The 21,948-nt window shown below is 39.8% G+C and overlaps 1 protein-coding gene across 1 annotated transcript in view; it reads left to right on the top strand.

The window, feature by feature from the left end:
- MTUS2 (microtubule associated scaffold protein 2) overlaps positions 1-21,948 on the top strand; it is a 3,916,139-nt gene that overhangs the window by 1,795,033 nt on the left and 2,099,158 nt on the right. The gene's annotated exons all lie outside the window — the stretch shown is intronic.

The following is a 21,948-nucleotide window of genomic DNA, read 5'->3' as shown; positions in this document are numbered from 1 at the left end:
GTGGAATGAGGAAGTACAGGAGAGTATACAGAGAAAGAGTTTGGCAAAGAAGAAATGGGAGTGTCAGAGAGATGAAGAAAGTAGACAGGAGTATAAGGAGATGAGGTGCATGGCAAAGAGAGAGGTGGCGAAGGCTAAGGGTAAGGCATATGAAGAGTTGTATGAAAGGTTGGACACTAAGGAGGGAGAAAAGGACCTGTACCGATTGGCTAGACAGAGGAACCAAGCTATGAAAGATGTGCAGCAGGTAAAGGTGATAAAGGATAATGAGGGAAACATACTTACAAGCGAGGAGAGTGTGTTGAGCAGATGGAAAGAGTACTTTGAGGGGTTGATGAATGAGAATGAGAGGGAGAGAAGGTTGGATGATGTGGGGATAGTGAATCATGAAGTGCAATGGATTAGCAAGGAGGAAGTAAGGATAGCTATGAAGAGTGTGAAGAATGGAAAGGCTGTTGGTCCAGATGACATACCTGTGGAAGCATGGAGGTGTTTAGGTGAAATGGCAGTGGAGTTTCTAACCAGTTTGTTTAATGAAGTCTTGGAAAGTGAGAGGATGTCTGAGGAATGGAGAGAAAGTGAGAGGATGCCTGAGGAATGGAGAAAAAGTGTTTTGGTACCAATTTTTACAAATAAGGGTGATGTGCAGAGCTGTAGTAACTACAGAGGGATTAAATTGATCAGTCACAGCATGAAGTTATGGGAAAGAGTAGTGGAAGCTAGGTTAAGAAGGGTGGTGATAATCAGTGTTCAGCAGTATGGTTTCATACCAGGAAAGAGCACTACAGATGCGATGTTTGCTATGAGAGTGTTGATGGAGAAGTACAGAGAAGGTCAGAAGGAGTTGCATTGTGTTTTTGTAGACTTAGAGAAAGCATATGACGGTGCCTAGAGAGGAGTTGTGGTATTGTATGAGGAAGTTGGGAGTATCAGAGAAGTATGTAAGAGTGGAACAGGATATGTACGAGAGTAGTGTGACAGCGGTGAGGTCTGCGGTGGGAGTGATGGATGCTTTTAAGGTGGAGCTGGGATTACATCAAGGATCAGCTCTGAGCCCTTTCTTATTTGCAATGGTGATGGACAGGTTGACAGACGAGATCAGACAGGAGACCCCGTGGACTATGATGTTTGCAGGTGACATTGTGATCTGTAGTGAGAGTAGGGAACAGGTGGAGGAGACCCTGGAGAGATGGAGATTTGCTCTAGAGAGAAGAGGAATGAAGATCAGCAGGACTAAGACAGAATATCTGTGTGTGAATGAGAGGGAGGATAGAGGAATGGTGAGGATGCAAGGAGTAGAGGTGGCGAAGGTGGATGAGTTTAAATACTTGGGATCAATAGTTTAGAGTAATGGTGAGTGTGGAAGAGATGTGAAGAAGAGAGTACAGGCAGGATGGAGTGGTGGAGAAGAGTGCCAGGAGTGATTTGTGACAGACAAGTACCAGTAAGAGTGAAAGGGAAGGTCTACAAGAGGGTAGTGAGACCAGCTATGTTATATGGGTTGGAGACGGTAGCATTGACAAAAAGGCAGGAGTTAGAGCTGAATGTGGCAGAGTTAAAGATGTTAAGATTTGCACTGGGCGTGACGAGGGTGGACAGGATTAGGAATAAGTATATTAGAGGGTCAGCCCAGGTTGGAAGGTTTGGAGAGGCAAGATTACATTGGTTTGGACATGTGCTGAGGAGAGATGCTGAGTATATTGGGAAAAAGATGCTAAGGATGAAGCTGCCAGGTAACAGGAAAAGGGGAAGGTTTAAGATACGGTTTATGGATGTGGTGAGAGAGGACATGCAGGTGGCTGGTGTGACAGAGCAAGATGCAGAGGACAGGAAGAAATGGAAACAGATGATCTGCTGTGGCGACCCCTAATGGGAACAGCTGAAAGAAGATGATGATGATGATTCATTTAAAAAATAAAAATAATTTAACATTTATATGATAAATATTGTTATTATTATGCATTTCGTTACTTCTCTTTTGATCTGTTTAATTATGTAAATATGTCCGCATTCACTTTGGTTGGTTACTTTTTACCATGTGGTTACTGTTTCACTATATATAAATGGCGTAATGTGTGAACATTTTATTTTCTGAGAAAGATCTATAACATATTAAAGAACAAAGGTTCTTAGGTTTGTGTCTGGGTCTCAGCCTACCTGTTTTTAGTCCACTACTATTATTTTTATTCAGTTTTGAGTCATTAGTTTCAATAATTTTGATTTTCTTGATTATGTGCACATTTTAAGTTATGTCTTAATTCAGGATGATTGTGCAAAAAAAATCACTGTCAGTGGGTTAACCAAATGGTCCACTAACCTTTGATATCAGAACATTAGAAGGATGTGGGTTCTGTTCCTGCATGTGGTGGTCGGATTCGGTTTCTAGTATTAGTCTGGCACTGTGATACTGCATAATGGATGTGCTGCACTCCTGAGGTGCTGTTCATATGATATGTTAACAAAAATAAAGTCCCTTCTGCCTAAGTCAGTGATAGATCATGCCTTCTCTGAAAATATGCAGCTCTGCCTAGTAGAATTAAATTGACCAACAAAAAGAAATAAAGAAATAGATTTCTGCTTTTGAAGATATTGAAAATCCAGGTAGACAAACTGTAGAGGTGGGAAGATCATAGGTTTGCGAGATCATTTTTCCTTTTTCTCCCATATTGTTTATTTAACATAGTGTACTATTTTTAATTAATTAATAGCTGGCTGCTGTTAGCCCTTAATGACTTTATACAACATTACTCCCACAACAGCATTTTACACTCTAGAGAAAAAAAATCACAAATCACCTTAATCAAATAATTTATTACAGCAGATTAATCTGAATATTCAAGTAGTGTGACTGAACTATGGAACCACATCCCTCTATCACTGAAATCCAATCAAAGCACAACTAAAACTCCACCTGTCAAATCAATGGATCTGCTCCTGTACGTCTCCAGGATAAATGTCACTGTTATCCTTAGCATGCCATATAGTTAAACCATTTATTTTCATTCAGAATTCCATGCCCCGAAATAATCTTCACAAGTGCCTGAAAAGTTTTACTAGCATCTCCTAGCTATATACAGAGTTTTGTGACACTGCCCACCCTCCCACATCTATAGTTCTAATATAAACCTTATTGTAGGCATGTATATAATTGTCTTCAAACCTTCTTCATACTGCACCTCCTAACTACATTCAATATTAACATTTTCTGCCCTACCGAGTTCCTTCTCTTACCTCCATTTCTTTGAATTTCTAAGAGCTAATCACATGATCTATTACCTGTTTGACAAACCCACTAACACACACATACTTAAGATGTTCAATGTTCAACATCTACTAATACATAAATATCTTTAATACTGTAATAGTTGCTTTTATCTCATGTGAATGTAATCTGATTAGCAAATGTATGTGTAATTGTTAATCATAAAATAAAACACATTTTTCATTGAGATTCAGTATTTTGCAGTTTCATTTGTATACCATTTCTTGCCAAGAGCAATTATTCTGTTTTTTAAGAGAGGTTATAGACTTAATTGTACAATACATATACCGTATTCTTTGTAAATATTGTAAGCAGTTCACTTATTCTAATCTGCAGTTGTTTAACTTGTGTGAGTTTTGCTAAATCTCTTTGTTACATTTGATACTCTGTTTTGTAATGCATTTGTTTAAATGCAGTCTAAAAAGTGTAACAAAATATTTGAAATTATTTGCAAGACATCATGTCAAATAAGTTTAAAAAAGTAAAACAAAAGTAATTCTGTGCTGTCACTAATCATGATACTCCCGTCTGTTAGGAGTACCAAAGTGTACCTGAGTGTGTCTCTTTATCACTGATGCCAGGGTTTGCCTATATCTCCCTTCCACGCATGCTAGATCATTTTTATATCAAACATTTAAACTGCCATCTGTATGTAACTGTATTTCCATTTTCCTGCTTGAGATGCTTCATGCCCCTCACTGGTGTTAGTAGTGAGGATTGAAGCTCCTTGATTGCTGGGCCAGTGCACGGGCGTCACATGTTACTTTATTACTGAAATCATGATAGTAATACGTCATTATGTGTGCATCACTATTTTATACATTTAGGTGGTATTTTATCACTGAAATGCATTGGGTAATATGTCACTTTGTGTGCACTGCTCTTTTATACAGTCATGTGTTACTTTATTACTGAAACTTATGGTAATAATACATCATTATATGTGCACCACTTTTTATATAGTCGTGTTACTTTATTACTGAAATACATGGTAGTAATACATTGTTTTGCATGCACTATGGATTTATACAGTCATGTATTACTTTATTATTGTTGAAATGTGATAGTATTATATCATTATGTGTGGACCACGATTTTATTTAGTAATGTGTTACTTTATTACTGAAATGCAAAATGAAAAATCCGTGGTATCCCTCGAAGTCTCAGAAAACCCAGTATGCCACCTATATTGGGTCAAAACAAACCAAGCAGAAACTTCACAATGTAGAGGGTGTGAAGTTCACTCCTTGAAATATGTTATGCACCTAGTTCACTAATCAAAATCGAACTTTAAAATACATACTGCAAAATAATAAAATAGTAGGTAGCCTACAGTTGAGTTAAAAATGGAATATCCTTTATGTAACCCCACAAACAAGCAATCCTAATAAAGTTTGGATTAGTACGTTAGCCTTAAGTTGTTCTTATATTATATATTTCATTTGTTTCTAGCTTTTTAGTTTCAGTTCTAAGGTAGCAGTCTCAGTTTACACCATGGTGTTAAGGGGGAAAGGGTACTTGGTTAAAGGAATGAATTTAATGTTTTTATTGCTCTTAACAGAACATCCTCTGTAACCACTACGTTGCTCCAAATAACCTGATTTTATATATAAGTAATGAATGTTTTTAATGCTTTTCATCATACTCAACTAGGATTGATTGTTTGTGTGTTTCAGTAAAGGATATTCCATTTTAACTCAACTGTGGACTATCTACTATTTTATTATTATTTTGTAGTACGTATTTTAAAGTTCAATTTTAATAGTGAACTAGGAGCATAACTTAATTCAAGGAGTGAACTTCACACCCTGCAAAGTTTCTGCTTGGTTTATTACTGAAATGCATGGCAATAATGCATTGTCATGCATGTATTGTTGTTTTCTACAGTAATGTTTTAGTTTATTTCTGAAATGTGTGGTAGAAATCTGTTCACTGTTGTTTTTTACAGTTTAGTGTGAATTGTGGGACTAGCCATGGTGGTGCAGCGGTAGCGTTGTCGCCTCACAGCAAGAGATTCTACCGTTCGATTCTCGGCTAGTGCGCCTTCTGTGTGGAGTCTGCATGTCCTCCCTGTGGTCGAGTGGCGTTCGAAAGACATGCGTGAACGGGCATGCCTTCGTTGAAGGTTGGGCATTGGGTTGGCACCTCAGCACCATAAAAATCTACTGCCAATAATTAGCGGACAGGAGTTCCGCTGTGGCGACCCCTAACCGGGAAAAACCGAAAGAAGAAGAAAAAGTGTGAATTGTGGGACTGTCTCAGGTGCACATCAGTGAGTTGTGAATGAGATTACAAACAGTAGTGCAAGGTTCCTCATAGATTTATTTATTTTTGTTGAACAATATTTTAAGTGTACACATATGCAGTTCTCCTCAAAGTTGCTCATAGTGTTTCTACTACATATTTCTTCAGAACCAAGCAATTTTTAAATACACAGGGCTAATAAAGCAGTAGGGTGTCACTTATGTATACAACTGAAAATGTTGTATTTGTGGTGTTTGATGTGAATTCATGCAAATACCATTCAGAAAGATGAGACCCACAAAACAGCCAGGTGGGCGTACTCAGTGCATTGCTAATGTCAGTCTTTTGTCAAAAAAATACCTGAAACATTTCGGTTAGTGTCAGCGGGGTTATTCTTTCAACTTGAACAAGAGTTTGAAAGGTTGGTTATACTACTCTCCTTTTCCGAGTCTTGGGCAGCGATTAGATAAATGGGATGCGGTTTATTACAGATTAATTATTTTCTTCTGCTATATCCTTCATATTCTGTAGTCCTTTTATATGCAAATACTGGGGCTATGCTTAATAACTTTCACAGCTTTTTGACACTAATCAAAATACAGCATTATTATGATGTTTTCATATATGTGTTGTCTGACGTAGAAGTAATACAATTGCGGTCATCAGCTTTCTTTAGTATCACTACATTTAGGACATTAACACTATCTCTTTTGTAACACTTAATATCACACTTCAGTCTGTGTCTGTCATAACCTGTCTCTGTATGCCTGTTAGTTATGATAATTCAACTGCTTTTAGAAGTCTGTGTCTTCAGTTGTAGTTTTACTTATCATCTCATCTGCCTCTGGAAATATTTTTAGTGACATGAAAAGGATAATAGGTTGTTCTCTATAGAAGATTAATTGTATTTTGTTGCTTCCTGCGCAAGTTAAATGCCACCTTCCTCTAACCAGATGAAATTACATTTCATTCCATAGAAGCTTCTCCCAGTGTTTGTGCTTAGTCTCCGTGCTGTCCACTGCCTGTCCAGGGGTTGGGAAACTCAAGATTCATTGCTGGTTGTTTGAAATGTACAAAGTAGATTTGTAAAGTAATATAGGGAAAGGAACACAGAATTAGAATTTGGAGTCTGAGTTTGCTGAATTTTAAATAATGGTTTTATTATAACAATTCTGATTTCCACAGCTCTCAGCTGAAGATGGGTCATGCCCAGTTAGAACTTTGTAGTCAACATATGCTAATAAGTACGTATATACATGTAAACATACATGCCAAATGACTCCTCTTCCTTAATATGCTTTTATATTGTGAAATATCCAGGTTTAGTTCAGTGGAAGAATACTTTGTACTGTACTTCTAACTAATAAGTGGAAAAAAGCCATTTCTCCCTTCCTAAATTCCCCCACAGGTGTACCCCAAGGTTCTATTCTAGGCCCCCTTCTTTTCAGTATCTTCATAAAAGACTTTCACCATGCCATCCCTAACACTGACTTTATCCAATACGCTGACGACTCGCAATAATCTGCTCTGCTTCCTCTTTTTCCTCTCTGGCAAAATTAACCCAGGACACCTTCTCTTCTACTGAACAATAGATGCTAGACAACCATCTGGCACTCAATGCAACCAAGACTAGGCTAATGATATTTACTCCTTCTAAAACCACCACCATTGACAAAAGTTCATTCTCTATCTATAGGCAAAATAATATACCTCTCAAAATAGTCCCCACTGCAAAACTATTAGGAGTCCTCATTGATGATCAGATAAAGTGTGATAGCCATATACAAGTAAATATCAAAAAAACACATAAGAAACTTGGCTTACTTTATCGCCACAACCACTACATCTCTCCTTCCAGTACACTTGCTCTCGCTACTACCTACCTTATCCCTTCCCTCCTATATGGTGCCTCCATCCTTACTAGTGTACAATCTTCCCTCAAGTCAAAACTCTCCTCCTGCTACTACAAAATTTCAAAATTTGCAGCTAGCCATAAATCCTCTACCCATCACTGTATTTCCCTATACCAACTAAACTGGCTTGAAGTACCCAATTATCTCACCTTTACTCAACTTATCCAAGCACACAAAATAATTTTAACCCCTCTCTCTGCCCTTCCAAATGCATCAACTACTTTTGAGCCAAGCTTATCCTTCTACTGGCATTTTTCTTCTAATTATTCAATGTATCACACCCAGGAGATGGTTATTGCTGTTATACAAGGATATTATTTATGAAAAGAAATGACTTGCTTTTTGTAAATAATGTCTTTGTGTAATGGTGCTGTGGTGTTCTTCCACTTTCTTTCCTTATCCTGCTGCTTTCTTGATGTAATGTGCATGCGTATGGGACGTAACGTTTCCACTCTTATGCAGTACATCAGTGCTTTGGAAAGGAAACAACGGAGAAAGGAAGATCTCCAATGCTTCTTTTTTTTTGTTTGTTTGTTTTTTTTTTTTTTAAATAAAGTTTGAAATCTGGACAGTTCAGAGGTACAAGAGAGACAGGGCAGAAATACAAGGAAAATCAGGTACATTTCTTTAGTTATGCATAACATACCTGATTTTCCTTGTATTTTCTCTGCCCTCTGTACATACCTGTCAACCTCTTAGCTCAAAAAAACTTGAAAGCCATGGCATATATTAATAGAATAAAGTCTGGGCAACATGGGCATGCTGGTTGGGCTGACCAGTCATCATGCACATTTTTGAATGTTAATGACCAGTCATTGTATAATAAGGAATAACTGCAAAAGACTTAAAAAGTAAGGACATGACATCATTCATAAAAAGGGTAGGCTTTTGTCATTGTAAACCCGAACTACTTACAGAGAGAGGTAAACCATTGTTCTGAAAGTAAAAAAAGCTTCCCAGACATCTCATTTTCCCAGGATGAATGGTACATCACTTTGTCATTAGCTACGTTCAGGACATTTATATATATTTTTTTCTTCTTGCAGTTTGACCAAACAACTCCCCCTCTTGACAGGTGCCTTAGTCACTCATTCAAGGGTATCATTCCATCCTGTCACACTGACTTAAGTAAACGGTTGATTAATAAAATATCTCCTGTTACAGTATGTAGACTGAGATGGACATTATCCAGACTTCATTTGCACATTATGACACTTTCATCATGATCTCTTTGACACATTTAGTTACCATGGCCGCAGGAATATACCTAACCTCTGAATGACCACCACAGTCATACCATTTCCCAGAAATGGTTGTTTAAAGAAAGTGGATTCATGCATCCAAAACCCTCTGGATTCATACATCCAAACCCCTATGTTATCTCCACCATCCAAAGTTGTACAGGAGGCTGTTTCATTTAGGATGAAATGCCACCTCAAATACCTGTGAGCTTCTTTGTGAGTAGTGGCATGGCTTGTTCAAACAAATGTAGCTGTACTAATGCTTTGCTCACCCATAGTTATAATTAAATAATTCTCTGTTGTACTCAGTTAATTACAATCTTCAAACTACTGCACAGTCTTGAATAATTCCCATGTCTTCAGTACATCATTCAAGCTTGCACAACTAAAAGACCTCTTTTCTCCTCTGACAAATTACAACACTCCATAACTAAACCTAACAACTATGCAGGACACTCCCTGTTTTCATACTGCATTGCTAATAGTTGGAATACCATCCCACTCCACTTAAGAACAGTCTCCAATGTGAAAGACTTTAAATTGCAATTGAAGCAATACCCACTACATAAAGGGCTCTGCACCTGCACATCCCTGTTTAAACTATTATTAATACAGCTCACAGGCTAAAAACAACCACAAAGCCTTCTATGGCTATGTCCGAAACCTCAAAGGCAACACACATCACTGTGTCAAACTGGTGGTCAGTGGTGCCATCTTCACTGAGCTGAGCAACATAGAAAATTTGCTGACTGACATATTCTGCTCAAACTTCATCACCCATCTCCCCTGCCTCCTTGTATGAAATACCTGCTAGCATAATCCGCCCAGCTGTGAACATGGATACTTTATGATTTAAAATACCTGTCACTGATTTTTGAAAGATTGTGATTGTGGAGCTTTTCTCCTTGGGCTCTCAGTATAACCTCTAGAAACTTCCTAAACACTTCCCCCTAATAAATATCTGTGATACTTAGGGATACAGTTGGGTTGAATTCCACAGCTAGGCAGTTTGTGCCTGAACTTTCTGCTGCGCACAACACAATATATACTATTATCACAGCTATACTCTTCTCTGTCATATCGTCCCCTTTATCCTCCCTGTACTTCTTCTCTTTCCTTTCTTTGGGCTGCTCTAACTCTGTCTTGTCTTTATGTGTCCTAGATTTTGTAGTCTTTATAGTAACAAATATTCTTACTTAAAGCCTGGTAATCTATGCATACTGATGATATTTCATTGCATTACATATGCCTCCCTGTATTAAAACAAATGTGTTTCAATACAGCCCATGTAACTGTTATTTTTAATTGGAACTCTTTGAAAATTATGTAACTGATATCAAGAATGTCTGAATAATGGAACTGTTGCCTGTTAATGAAACGTGATTGTAAACTATGAAACAATGTAAATGGTATCCATGATGTCTGTATAATAGGGCTTTTCTCCCCAGGCCTGTGCTGAAAAAGGGCACTGCTCAGTCGGACTTTCCCAGTAAACAAATTCCAATAAATAAATTAGTTGCCACACGGATGCAGGTGAAGAAAAGTTTAATATTTGTGCTTTTTTCAAATGCATTGAATTTAGTCTGTTCAATCCCACATCAAAGGCTTGGATATAGATTAGTTTCTGTTGGACAGTTACCACCCAGTCCACTACCAATCACTAAAGTTTTTTTTTTTTTATTTTAACTTCCAACATAAACACATTACAGTAAGTGGAAGATATTACTATCTAGCAAGCTGTTCTAAAAAAAACTGTCAGGACTCTGTTAATCCATGACGAGCATAAGTGCATAACTGAGTTAGCAAAATCAGTTCAAGCATCTCTTGTCAAAAGAACCCAACCATGGTTTCATTTATGTCCAAGAGGCTAGCTAAAGCTTGTCTTGTTTCATAAGCAGTTACTAAGCGTGCAGTCCTGCGATCATTGAGGAGCCTAATGCAAGCTTGTCTTGTTTCATAAGCAGTTACTAAGCATGCAGTCCTGGGATAATTGAGGAGCCTAATGCAAGCTTGTCTTGTTTCATAAGCAGTTACTAAGAGTGCCGTCCTGGGATCATTGAGGAGCCTAATGCAAGCTTGTCTTGTTTCATAAGCAGTTACTAAGCGTGCAGTCCTGGGATCATTGAGGAGCCTGATGCAAGCTTGTCTTGTTTCATAAGCAGTTGCTAAGCATGCAGTCCTGGGATCATTGAGGAGCCTAATGCAAGCTTGTCTTATTTCATAAGCAGTTACTAAATGTGCAGTCCTGGGATCATTGAGGAGCCTAATGCAAGCTTGTCTTGTTTCATAAGCAGTTACTAAGCTTGCAGTCCTGGGATCATTGAGGAGCCTAATGCAAGCTTGTCTTGTTTCATAAGCAGTTACTAAGCTTGCAGTCCTGGGATCATTGAGGAGCCTAATGCAAGCTTGTCTTGTTTCATAAGCAGTTACTAAGCATGCAGTCCTGGGATCATTGAGGATCCTAATGCAAGCTTGTCTTGTTTCATAAGCAGTTACTAAGCGTGCAGTCCTGAGATCATTGAAGAGCCTAATGCAAGCTTGTCTTGTTTCATAAGCAGTTATTAAGCTTGCAGTCCTGTGATCATTGAGGAGCCTAATGCAAGCTTGTCTTGTTTCATAAGCAGTTACTAAGCGTGCAGTCCTGGGATCATTGAGGAGCCTAATGCAAATTCCTAGTTGTCCCAATTGCTGTCTGGTTAAGTGACTTGCTGAAGGTCACACAGCAGACAAATGAGGGGATGTGAGAGTTAAACTCCATACTGCAGGAATTACAGTTCACAGCCTTGACCTTCTGAGCCAAATGCCAGACAATTCAGATCTCCAGTAAGGAGAAGCAGAACATTATAGTAATTTAGGTACTTGGAACTATGCTTCAACCATCTCTTATCTTGGCAAACCTTATGTACAGAATACTTTCAGACTGTTTTTTTTCTGCCAGCTCTGCTGGTGTAGAGAAATAAAGCCTGGACTATGACCCAAGTGACCCTGGTTTTATTAGCTACTTAAGCATCTGTCAAGCTGATGTGGGAAGGAGGAGAGTGCATGTGTAAGTCTACTAACCAGAGGTATCCTGTTTGAATCAAGTAATCCTAGTAAGCACTGAGGTGGTGTTGGTGTCCTAAATATATGTTCAATGGTGCTTAAGTTAACTGAAATTGTTTGGATATTTTTACTTGTTAAACATGGAACAAATCTGTGGATGCATTACTGCTGTATAAATTTAAAGGTACATTTTTCACTTTGCAACCTATTACAGGCTATATTTTTTCATTTTTTTTCTTTGCATCAAGGCCATGGGTGGCACAGTGGTGCAGCGGTAAGCATTGTCACCTCACAGCAAGAGGTTCTGTGGTTCGATTCTCGGCTGAGGTGCTTTCTGTGTGGAGTCTTCATGTCCTCCTTGCATTCGCTTGGGTTTCCTCCAGGTGCTCTGGTTTCCTCTCCCATTCCAAAGACATGCATCTGGAGCATTTCTCCTCGGGCCACCGTTGAAAATGGGCTCTATCCCAGTCAGACTTTCCTGGTAAATAAATGTTAAATAAATGAATAAAATTAAATAAAAATAGTGAAACAGATTCTTGCGTTTATGTCCAACTACCTCCTAAATAAAAATAATTAAAATCTAACAAGAAAGATGCTAACTGTAGAGTTATATCTAACTTGAAAATAGGTATTGTAGAAATGAGAAAGTAACAAATCTGTTTTCTTACATTTTTACATTATAGATCTTTATAGAATTTAGGTTGATCAAAGATATAGGTAATGCCATAAAGATAGTGGGACTGTTGCAAGCAGACAATCTGATATGCTTTTAATATATTAGCTAAATTTACATTTTTCAAGTCACGCGGTTTATTATAGCACAGATTTTAATTGAACTACTAACTCTAACTGCAAGCCTGACTTCCCTATAATAATCTAAATTCAGTCTGAGAAATGTCTGTTTGCTTTAAATACACAAGTACAGTACTTCAGTACAGCAAAAAAAACAGGTAAATCTTGAATGCCGTTTGCACAGGACTCATGCAGTCATTGCTATGAGAGAACACAGCAAGCTTCTTAAAAGTCACTGGGAAATTTATTGATATGAGCTGGAAGAAAAATCATGCATTGGTGTAGCTGAAATCCAGAGCATCTTAAAATAGACAAGGTTTCACTTTGATCCTGTTTGGGTGAAGCTTTCTTAAGTAAACCAGTGATCTTATTTTTAGTGTATTTCCACAAAATAAGGCAGGCTTTGACTTTGATTTAGAAAAGCTCAGACAAAGCCTTTATAACCAAAGGCATTCATCCATTAGGAGAAAATTCTTCTTGTGCCATAGAATGAGAAAAACTAAATGTCAGAGGGGATGAATTTGATATCGATTAGCACAGTGTAGTGGAAACAGACACGTTTTTGAGACTGATTCATGTTGAACTCTCTTATAACGTCATTTCACTGTAATATACCTGTAAACCATTTAACCTTTAAGACAACTGCATCATAATTCATGCTAGCCTGTGTCTTAGTTAACTTACAGTGTTTATATCAAGGGAAAGGAGAACAGGTGCTTCACTTTCCTCCATTCTTCAGGAGTGATTTTGTCAGAGCAGAATCCGTACCTCCTGCAGGTACGTTGTGCTTCTGGAAACTCTCACTGCTCAATAAATGAGAACAACTGCTTATATATTTACCCTTTCATTAACTTAGGTAATGTACTTGGTAATGATATTGGCTGGTAAATTCTCTTTATATTCTTATTGTCTGCCTTATACACAGGGATTATCAAAACCATGTTGCAAAGCTGTGGCACTGTCTCTACAATTATCAAGCTGTTAACTGGCCAGGTAATAATTTATTCATTTGCATCTGCAACTAATTGTACACTTTTCAAGGAAAGTAGATGAATGCTGCTTTGTTTTTGATAACAGGTTATTCACTTCTTTTGGGTCTGTGTTTGTGCATTGAATACAGAATACAGTGAAGGGCTTATAATCGAACGTAAAGATTGAAACGTTAAAGTATCGAAAACACTTAACATCGTAAAATAATTCATGAATGGCCATAGTTGGCCAACAACCAGGAAGTACCATGATGCAAAAGGTAAGAGAAAGAAGCCTTTTTTTTAATTTTTAAATTTGCCCTTTTCCCCACTATACTTCTGTGTGGAGTCTGTGTGGAGTCTGTATGTCCTCCCTGTGGTCGCGTGGGTTTCCTCTGGGTGTTCCGGTTTCCTCCCACATCCCAAAGACTTGCTGTAGGTGGATTGGACACTCCAAATTGGCCCTAGGCATGAGTGTGTGCATGCATGTGCCTTCTGTGGAAGGTTGGGCGCTGGGCTGGCACCTCGGCACCGTAAAACTCCACTGCCAAACATGAGCGGACAGGTGATCCACTGTGGCGACCCCTAACCGGGAAAAAGCCGAAAGAAGAAGAAAAAGTGAGATCTCGGAGTTGGTATATATAGTTAGGGGTTGTGTGGAGTGCACAGCCCCCTACATTAGGGTGTGGGAGGGTGAAGCCCCCCCATCTTGGTTGATTACGTTTGCAATGTACTTTACCGTTTCACTCTTTTTACTTTCGTATTCAGTGTGCGAACATAGACTCCTCCCTTTATACTGACAGAAATTATATGAAAGGGAATCAAAAGAAAATTCCAAATAGCAGATGGATATTAATTTATTTATTTGCATTTGTTTACTGGTAAAGTCCAACTGACCCAACAATAACCCCTTTCTAGAGGAGGATCATGGAAAAAAGGACCACACATTACTAATTAGTACAACAACAGTAAATAACAACACAGTGTGACTAACAATCTTAGACAGATTTAGTTGTACAGACAAATGCCACTTACTGTTTCACAAGTCAGTAAAATGCAAGCAGTATTAAACCTTGATAAAAACACAGTTGTTGGAAGAGGTGTATGAGTTACAGCAGGACAAAAGAAGAATTACAGGCAGGTGCTCATATACTAATATTAACAAAATACTTGTTAAATTCTATTAATATGGAAACATAACCTTTATGTGCATTAGTAATTAGTAATATACACTAACAAGCATAGCAATAATTTTCCATAACTACTTAGGATCATGGAAGGAGGACTGTAGCATCAGTTGACACTGCTTAATTCGCTATTTTAAGAATATGGAGAATTACAAGCAGGTCGTCAGTCATGACCTGCTTATTATGTGTTTGAGACATGCATACCAACAAATTTACCTTGAGAGCAAAGCCCTCCTGCTGTACCTTGGTAATGCATGCTACCCCTAACACTGCTCCTGCCTCTAACCCTACTCTACATCTAAATTTAAAAAAAAAATTCCCATAACATTACCACTACACAAGAAAGCAATGGCACTTAACTGCAACCCCCAAAACACACACACACACACACACACACACACACACACACACACACACACACACACACACACACACACACACATACACTAAATCTATTCCCTAACCTAACCCAAACCCTCACCCTAAACACTCATGATAATATACACTTAAACCATCCCTTTACCTAAAGCTTACTGTAACCGTAACGCACACATATTTGCAGACACACACTTATACACCTCCTACACATCCCACTTAACTGTTTCAGTGAAACACACACAAACACACACTAAAATGTTAGTTCTATGAACAAGACGTCCAACCTGAAAATGCCACAATTTTGCCTCTTGACAAAAGCATATGATGATCAAACCGATTGCACCCATATATATATATATGTGTGTGTGTGTGTATATATATATATATATATATATATATATATATATATCTATATATAGGTCCACTTTTAAATGTCGAAATTCCGAAATCTCGACTTTTAAAAAAACGTACCCAAAACATCGAGCTTTCAGAATCTCGACATTTAAAAGTGGGTTAAAAAAAATTGAGAGAGAAACTTGAAATGAAGTGTTTACAGGGGGGCAAGCCCCCTTGCACCCCCCACACCCCCTACTTAAATATACCAACTCCAAGATCGTGCTACAGTGAAGAGAACAGTAATGCTCCTGTTGCACTTACAGTTCTCTTCACTGTAGTGCGATATCGGAGTTAATATATTTAAGTAGGGGGGGTGTGGGGGTGCAAGGGGGCTTGCCCCCCTGTTTGTTTTACTTTATTTTTGTTTGTTTTTTACCCACTTTTAAATGTCGAGATTCTGAAATCTCGATGATGTTCTTCGTCTTCCATTGCTGCAGTCCTGACTATTGGGTATAGTCCGCGTCCCGTCGGCCCGAATACCAGAGTATAAGGCTGACGCCGGTCAGGGCGCATTAGACAGACGACAGTACGACAGGGTACTAATGCGCATGACCGACGTCATATCCTCAGTCTTTTTTGCCGCATGGTCCGATGCAGAAGCAGTTTTGCGAGTGCAGGTTGGCGTACTGAAATATTTCCGAAACCGGAGTTTCAGACCGAAACAGAGTTGGCTAAGTACCCCGTTGGGGACCATTTTAGTTTTTTCTTGCCTCAGTATTTTACCGGATGTCAGAAAAAGTGAATAACTGTATTTCTTGTGGGAAACAGATACCGCATAGGGATTACCATACCTTGTGTATACCTTGCTTAGGGCCTGAGCACGACGTTGTTGGTTGCCGCTCTTGTGCTAGGTTTAACAAACGCACTATTAAGAGGAGGTTGGACTGTGCCAGGTTAGTGTTTGGGAAGCGTTGCAATTATAAAATGCCGTCGGATGCTCCGCCGCTTCCTCCAAGAAGCGCAAGGATAAAACAGCGAAGCCTAGGGTTGAGGAACCGGCAGTCCCGGACGTCGGTTCTTTAGAAGGCTCAGTGGAGCCGGAGGTTTTGCCAGGAGTTTCCATGGAGTCCCAGGCAGAAACTATACTCTTGCAGGATGTGCCTTCTCAGGAGGTAGGCCAGGCTGAGGGGGCTTCTCAGGTGACTGTTCTTCCCTCTCTTCCCAAGGTAGTTAGGGCCTCTCCTTCTGTTGCCAAAACTTCTTTGAGAGGTAGACCTGCTTCAGTTTCAGTGGGGGCTTCTCCTAGCATTTCGGGTTCTGTACCTAAGAAACATATGCTTAAAATGGCAGAAGATTTGATTACTATGATTAGGGGTTCTATGCCCCCGCCTGATAAGAGGCCTAGGGTGGAACCGGTGTTTGATAGTTTTGAACAGTGTTCAGAGGCTTCAGAATCTTCTGTGGAAGATTTGCAGGAGTATCCTACTTATTCTGATTCTGATGTGGATGATTCCACTCCTACAGCGTCTCCACCTGAGGATTTCTCATTTTCAGAGACTTTGCATTCCATGAGGGAGCACTTTAAATGGGAAGGCCAGGATTACTCTGACTCCAGGAAAAGGCTAAGGGAGTTCTTGTTTTTACCCCAGCATAGGCCTTTAGCCATTCCTCCTGTGTTGAATGTGGTGGAAGATGTTTTCGCAGAGGCTTCCCTGAACCCTGACTCTTTGCCTCCTGCTCCTGTTAAGCCTGATAGGTATTATAGGGTGCCCGAAGCTCATAAATTTTTGTTTAAGAGTCCTAGGGCGACCCAGAAACTATTTCTCAAGGGCCTAAGGGTGTAAAGGCTTCTGTGGTTAAAAATCCTGTTCCCACTGATAAAGAGGCAAGGGCTTTGGATAGGTGGGGAAAGAAAGTGTATACTTCTTCCACTCTAGCCATGAGAGCTTTAAATTGTCAGTTTCACATGCTAAAATATCAAAATTATCTCCTTTCACAATTGAAATCTAAGGTGGATGCTTTGGCGGAAGGTATTGAGTGTAAAGAGTTGCTGGATTTGGTTCATGTGTCTGAACAAGTGGGTAAGCATTCTTTGCAATGTGGTTTTGATGCTGTACAGGCCTCCTCGAGGGTGGCTGCTACCAGTTCTGTTCTTCGCAGGCATGCCTGGTTGAAGGATCAGAATTTAGCTGAGCATGTTAAGACAAGGATTTTGGATGCTCCTTTACAGTCTGATGTGTTGTTTGGTTCGCCTGTGGAAGCAGTTTTGAAGAAAATGGAGGACAAAGCTAAGTCTATGCAAACTGTTAAAGATTTTTTGCAGGTGCAGCCACCAAGTTTAGTAGAAATTGGCCTGCTAAGGGGTGGACATATCCTGCTTATGATTCTCAGTCTAGGGGTAGGTCTAGACGTGGTAGGGGCAGGGCTCAAGGCTCTTTTAGGCCTAGAACAGGAGTTCACCTGCTCAGACTTCTGGTGAAGGCAGGGGTCAGTCCTTTCGTAAACAGGCCCAATGACCTGTTTCTTCAGCTACCAGCAGATTCACGTTTGGCAGCTCCTTTGGGAGGAAGACTGTCTCTTTTCAAAGAAAATTGGGATTTAATTACTCAAGACAAATGGGTGTTGGATATCATTCACCACGGTTACAGATTTTATTTCCATACAATGCCCCCTTTCAAAGGCATGCCAGACGTTCCTCCTCTGCAAAGAAAAGAGGCTCACAAGCAAGTTTTACAGTTACTTCACATAGGGGCCATTCAGCCAGTCCCTGTATCAGAAAGGGGCCTAGGATTTTATTCTCGCCTGTTCCTTGTACCAAAGAAGGGGAACACGTGGAGACCAATTTTGGATTTATCTCTCCTCAACACGTTTTTGGACATTCCCAAGTTCAAGATGTTGACGTTACAACAGCTTTTACCTCTGCTGGGCAAGGATCACTGGATGGTAACTTTAGATCTCAAGGAAGCTTACCTTCATGTGCCTATAAGGCTAAGTTGCAGGAAGTATCTGCGGTTTCGAGCTGGAAATTCTCATTATCAGTTCTCTGCATTGCCCTTTGGCTTATCTACTGCACCCAGAGTATTCACAAAGGTTCTGGCTCCAGTGATAGCTTACTTCAGGCTACAAGGGATTCAAATCTATCCTTACTTGGACGACTGCCTGATTCTGGCTCAAGAAAAGGAAGACCTTCTACAGCATCTGGAATATGTTATAGCAGTGCTAAGATGCCTAGGGTATTCTGTGAACGAAATAAAGTCCAGTCTAGTACCCTCTCAAGACATGTGCTTTCTGGGTGTGAGACTGAATACAGCAGCCCAGATGGCCTTTTAACCCCGGACAAACAAAAGAGTCTGTCACTTTACTTCCATCAACTATCTCATCAGTCCGTGCTGACTGCAAGGACAGTCCTTCAAGCATTAGGGTTCATGGCATCTTGTATTCTGGTGCTTCCCAATGCCAAACTGCATATGAGGAAGCTACAATGGTATCTCAAAAATGTATGGACACAGCACTGCCAGGATTTGGACACTGTCATTCAAATAATACCTTGCCTACAAAAGGAATTCTTGTGGTGGGCTCAGGAATGTCACCTAAACAAGGGACTCTCTGTGACCCGGCCAGAGGCAAGTCAGATTTTAACGACAGATGCCTCGGATATTGCTTGGGGAGCTCATCTAAATGGAAAGTGGATACAAGACAAGTGGCCTGCCAGACTACAGCATCTACATATCAACATGAAGGAGATGTTAGCAGTCCAGTTTGCATTAATGGCTTTCAAGGAGTTACTTCTTCCAGGGCAGGTGTTGATTCTAACAGACAACACAACTGTCATGTGGTACATCAACAAGCAAGGGGGAACACATTCTTATCCTCTATGCAGGCAAGCAATGATTTTATGGGAGACTGCGCAAGCTTGCAACTAACTCTTCAGGCAAGGTTTCTGCCAGGAGCACAGAACTCCTTAGCAGATGTGTTAAGCAGACAAATCATGGATCCCCACGAGTGGAAACTGGATCTTCATGTATTTCAGAAACTGACAGTGTCATGGGGAACTCCAGACATAGATCTGTTCGCTTCTCCACTAAACCACCAGCTGCCAAAGTATTGCACAAAGGGGTTTCATCACACAGCTTGGAAAGTGGATGCTCTGTCTTTCAGTTGGAAAAACCTTCATGTGTATGCCTTTCCACCTCTACCTCTTCTTCCAAAGGTACTATTGAAGGTCAGACAAGACAGGCCAAGGATGATTTTGATAGCTCCAGATTGGCCTCGGCAACACTGGTACCCACTACTACGGAGTCTAGTAAAGAAGCCTCCATGGCCTTTACCTTTGATTCCTCATCTGTTATCTCAGAAGGACGGTCATCTGCTCAATGTCAAGCTTCACTCTCTACATCTAACAGCCTGGCATATTCTGTGTTGAAACACAGCAGGTCTCAACTTCCTCAACAAGTTTTAAATGTGATTATGGAAGCTAGAAGACCTAGTACAAGGAGAGTGTACGCAGAAAAATGGAAGAGATTTTTGTTTTGGAGTACAGCAAAGAATTTGGAGATTTCAGAGCCTAATTTGAGTGTGGCTCTTCAATATCTTACTGAATTATTGGACAAAGGTTTGTCCTTCTCTTCCATAAAGATTCATGCTGCAGCAATTTCAGCTCACTATGATTGTGACCCACCTTTGTTTTCGCATCCTTTGTTCAAGCAGTTTCTTAGAGGGGCAAAGAATATAAGACCCCACGAGAGCTCCTACTCCTGCTTGGGATCTCAATTTTGTGTTGGAAAAACTTACTCTACAACCTTTTGAGCCTGCAGCTACTGCTGAATTGAAATATTTGTCATGGAAGACTGCTTTTCTGTTGGCTATTACTTCTGCAAGAAGGGTATCTGAGTTGCAGGCCCTTATGGCAGTAGAGCCTTTTTTGATTTTCCATAAGGATAGGGTATCATTACGTACTAATCCTTCTTTTATGCCTAAGGTGGTTTCTAGTGCGGCTTTGAACCAAACTATTCATTTACCTACATTTTTTGCAGATCCTCAAAATAAAGGGGAAAAGATTTTGCACACTTTAGATGTACACAGGCAATTGCGTTATTATTTAAGCAGGACTAAGGATTTTAGGCAGTCTCAGCAGTTGTTTGTTTCTTTTGCTTTGAGTTCTCAGGGCAAGCCTGTGTCAAAACAAACTATTTCTAGGTGGATTGGCTTTTGCATTGCATTTTGTTATTCCCATCATGGCAAGGAGATTCCAGCTGGGATTAGGCCTCATTCCACTAGGGCTACTGCCACTTCAACAGCATTTCTAAGGGGGGTGGCAACTAAGGATATTCTGGAGGCAGCTACTTGGAGTTCAGTGCATACTTTCTCTAAGCATTATCACCTTCCTATCTACTCTAAGTCTAGGGCTGGTTTTGCCACAGCTGTTTTACAAGGCATGTTGTCAGCTCCTACTACTTTATAATTTGCCAGCCTCCCTTACCTCTGCTTTGGGATTCTACCCAATAGTCAGGACTGCAGCAATGGAAGACGAAGAACATAGTACAGTTTTGTACCTACCATAAATGTAGATGTTCGAGGATTCCATTGCTGCAGTCCAATTTACCCTCCCTCCTTCCCCTCTGTATTTAGGGGTGGTTGTGTAGGTGACTTTACATGCTTATATTTCTGTATATATTGTTGTATATATTGTGCATGTTTTGGTGCAGGTTGTTTTGGGACATGTCTTTTAGGGTCTTCTGACATCTGGGGCAAGAAAAGACTGAGGATATGACGCCGGGTCATGCGATTAGTACCCTGACGCACTGACGCCAGTCTAATGCGCCTGACCGACGTCAGCCTTATACTCTGGTATTCGGGCCGACGGGACGCGGACTATACCCAATAGTCAGGACTGCAGCAATGGAATCCTCGAACATCTACATTTATGGTAGGTACAAAACTGTACTTTTTGGGTACATTTTTTTTTAAATCAAGATTTCGGAATTTCGACATTTAAAAGTGGACCTATATATATATATATATATATATATATATATACATATATATATATATATATATATATATATATATATATATATATAAATATTAAATATTGTTTGCTGCTCAATGCCCATAAGTAATTCCCACTGCTTTTCAGCCACGGTTCACACTGGCTCCAGCAGTTGTAGAGGGCATATGTGGGAGCTGCAGCTGTTGTGCTTCAGTAAAAGAAGAAAAAACATTGCAAAGTTACATTCTTAAAACAACCCAGCAAGAATTCTATAACACTGTAAATATTCAGGCTGTTATGTCTGCTGTCATCTTCTCCACTATAACTATTAAAAGTAAAATAAAGATGTACTGATCATTCATTAGGCTGCGAGAGGTAACAGACAATAAAGAGCCCTCATTGCTTGTTTGTTTGCTGACTGTTGCCATGGCTGAGGTAGGGAAAAGAATAACCTGAGTCGTCCATCCTCCATATGCTAATATGATCCCGAGTCTCACTGTCGTTGGTTATCGCACTTAACTAATGTTACTCATGACTGTAGCTAAGTTCATTCAGAATATCTGTAGATGTTACATGGGCAAAGTCAGAATGGGACA

Source organism: Protopterus annectens, chromosome 5.part1, assembly GCF_019279795.1.
Source record: "Protopterus annectens isolate FY-2018-M chromosome 5.part1, PAN1.0, whole genome shotgun sequence".
NCBI classification, from domain to species: Eukaryota; Metazoa; Chordata; order Ceratodontiformes; family Protopteridae; genus Protopterus; species Protopterus annectens.
Note: the sequence above shows the minus strand (reverse complement) of the source record. Positions and strands in the feature narration are given on the sequence as shown.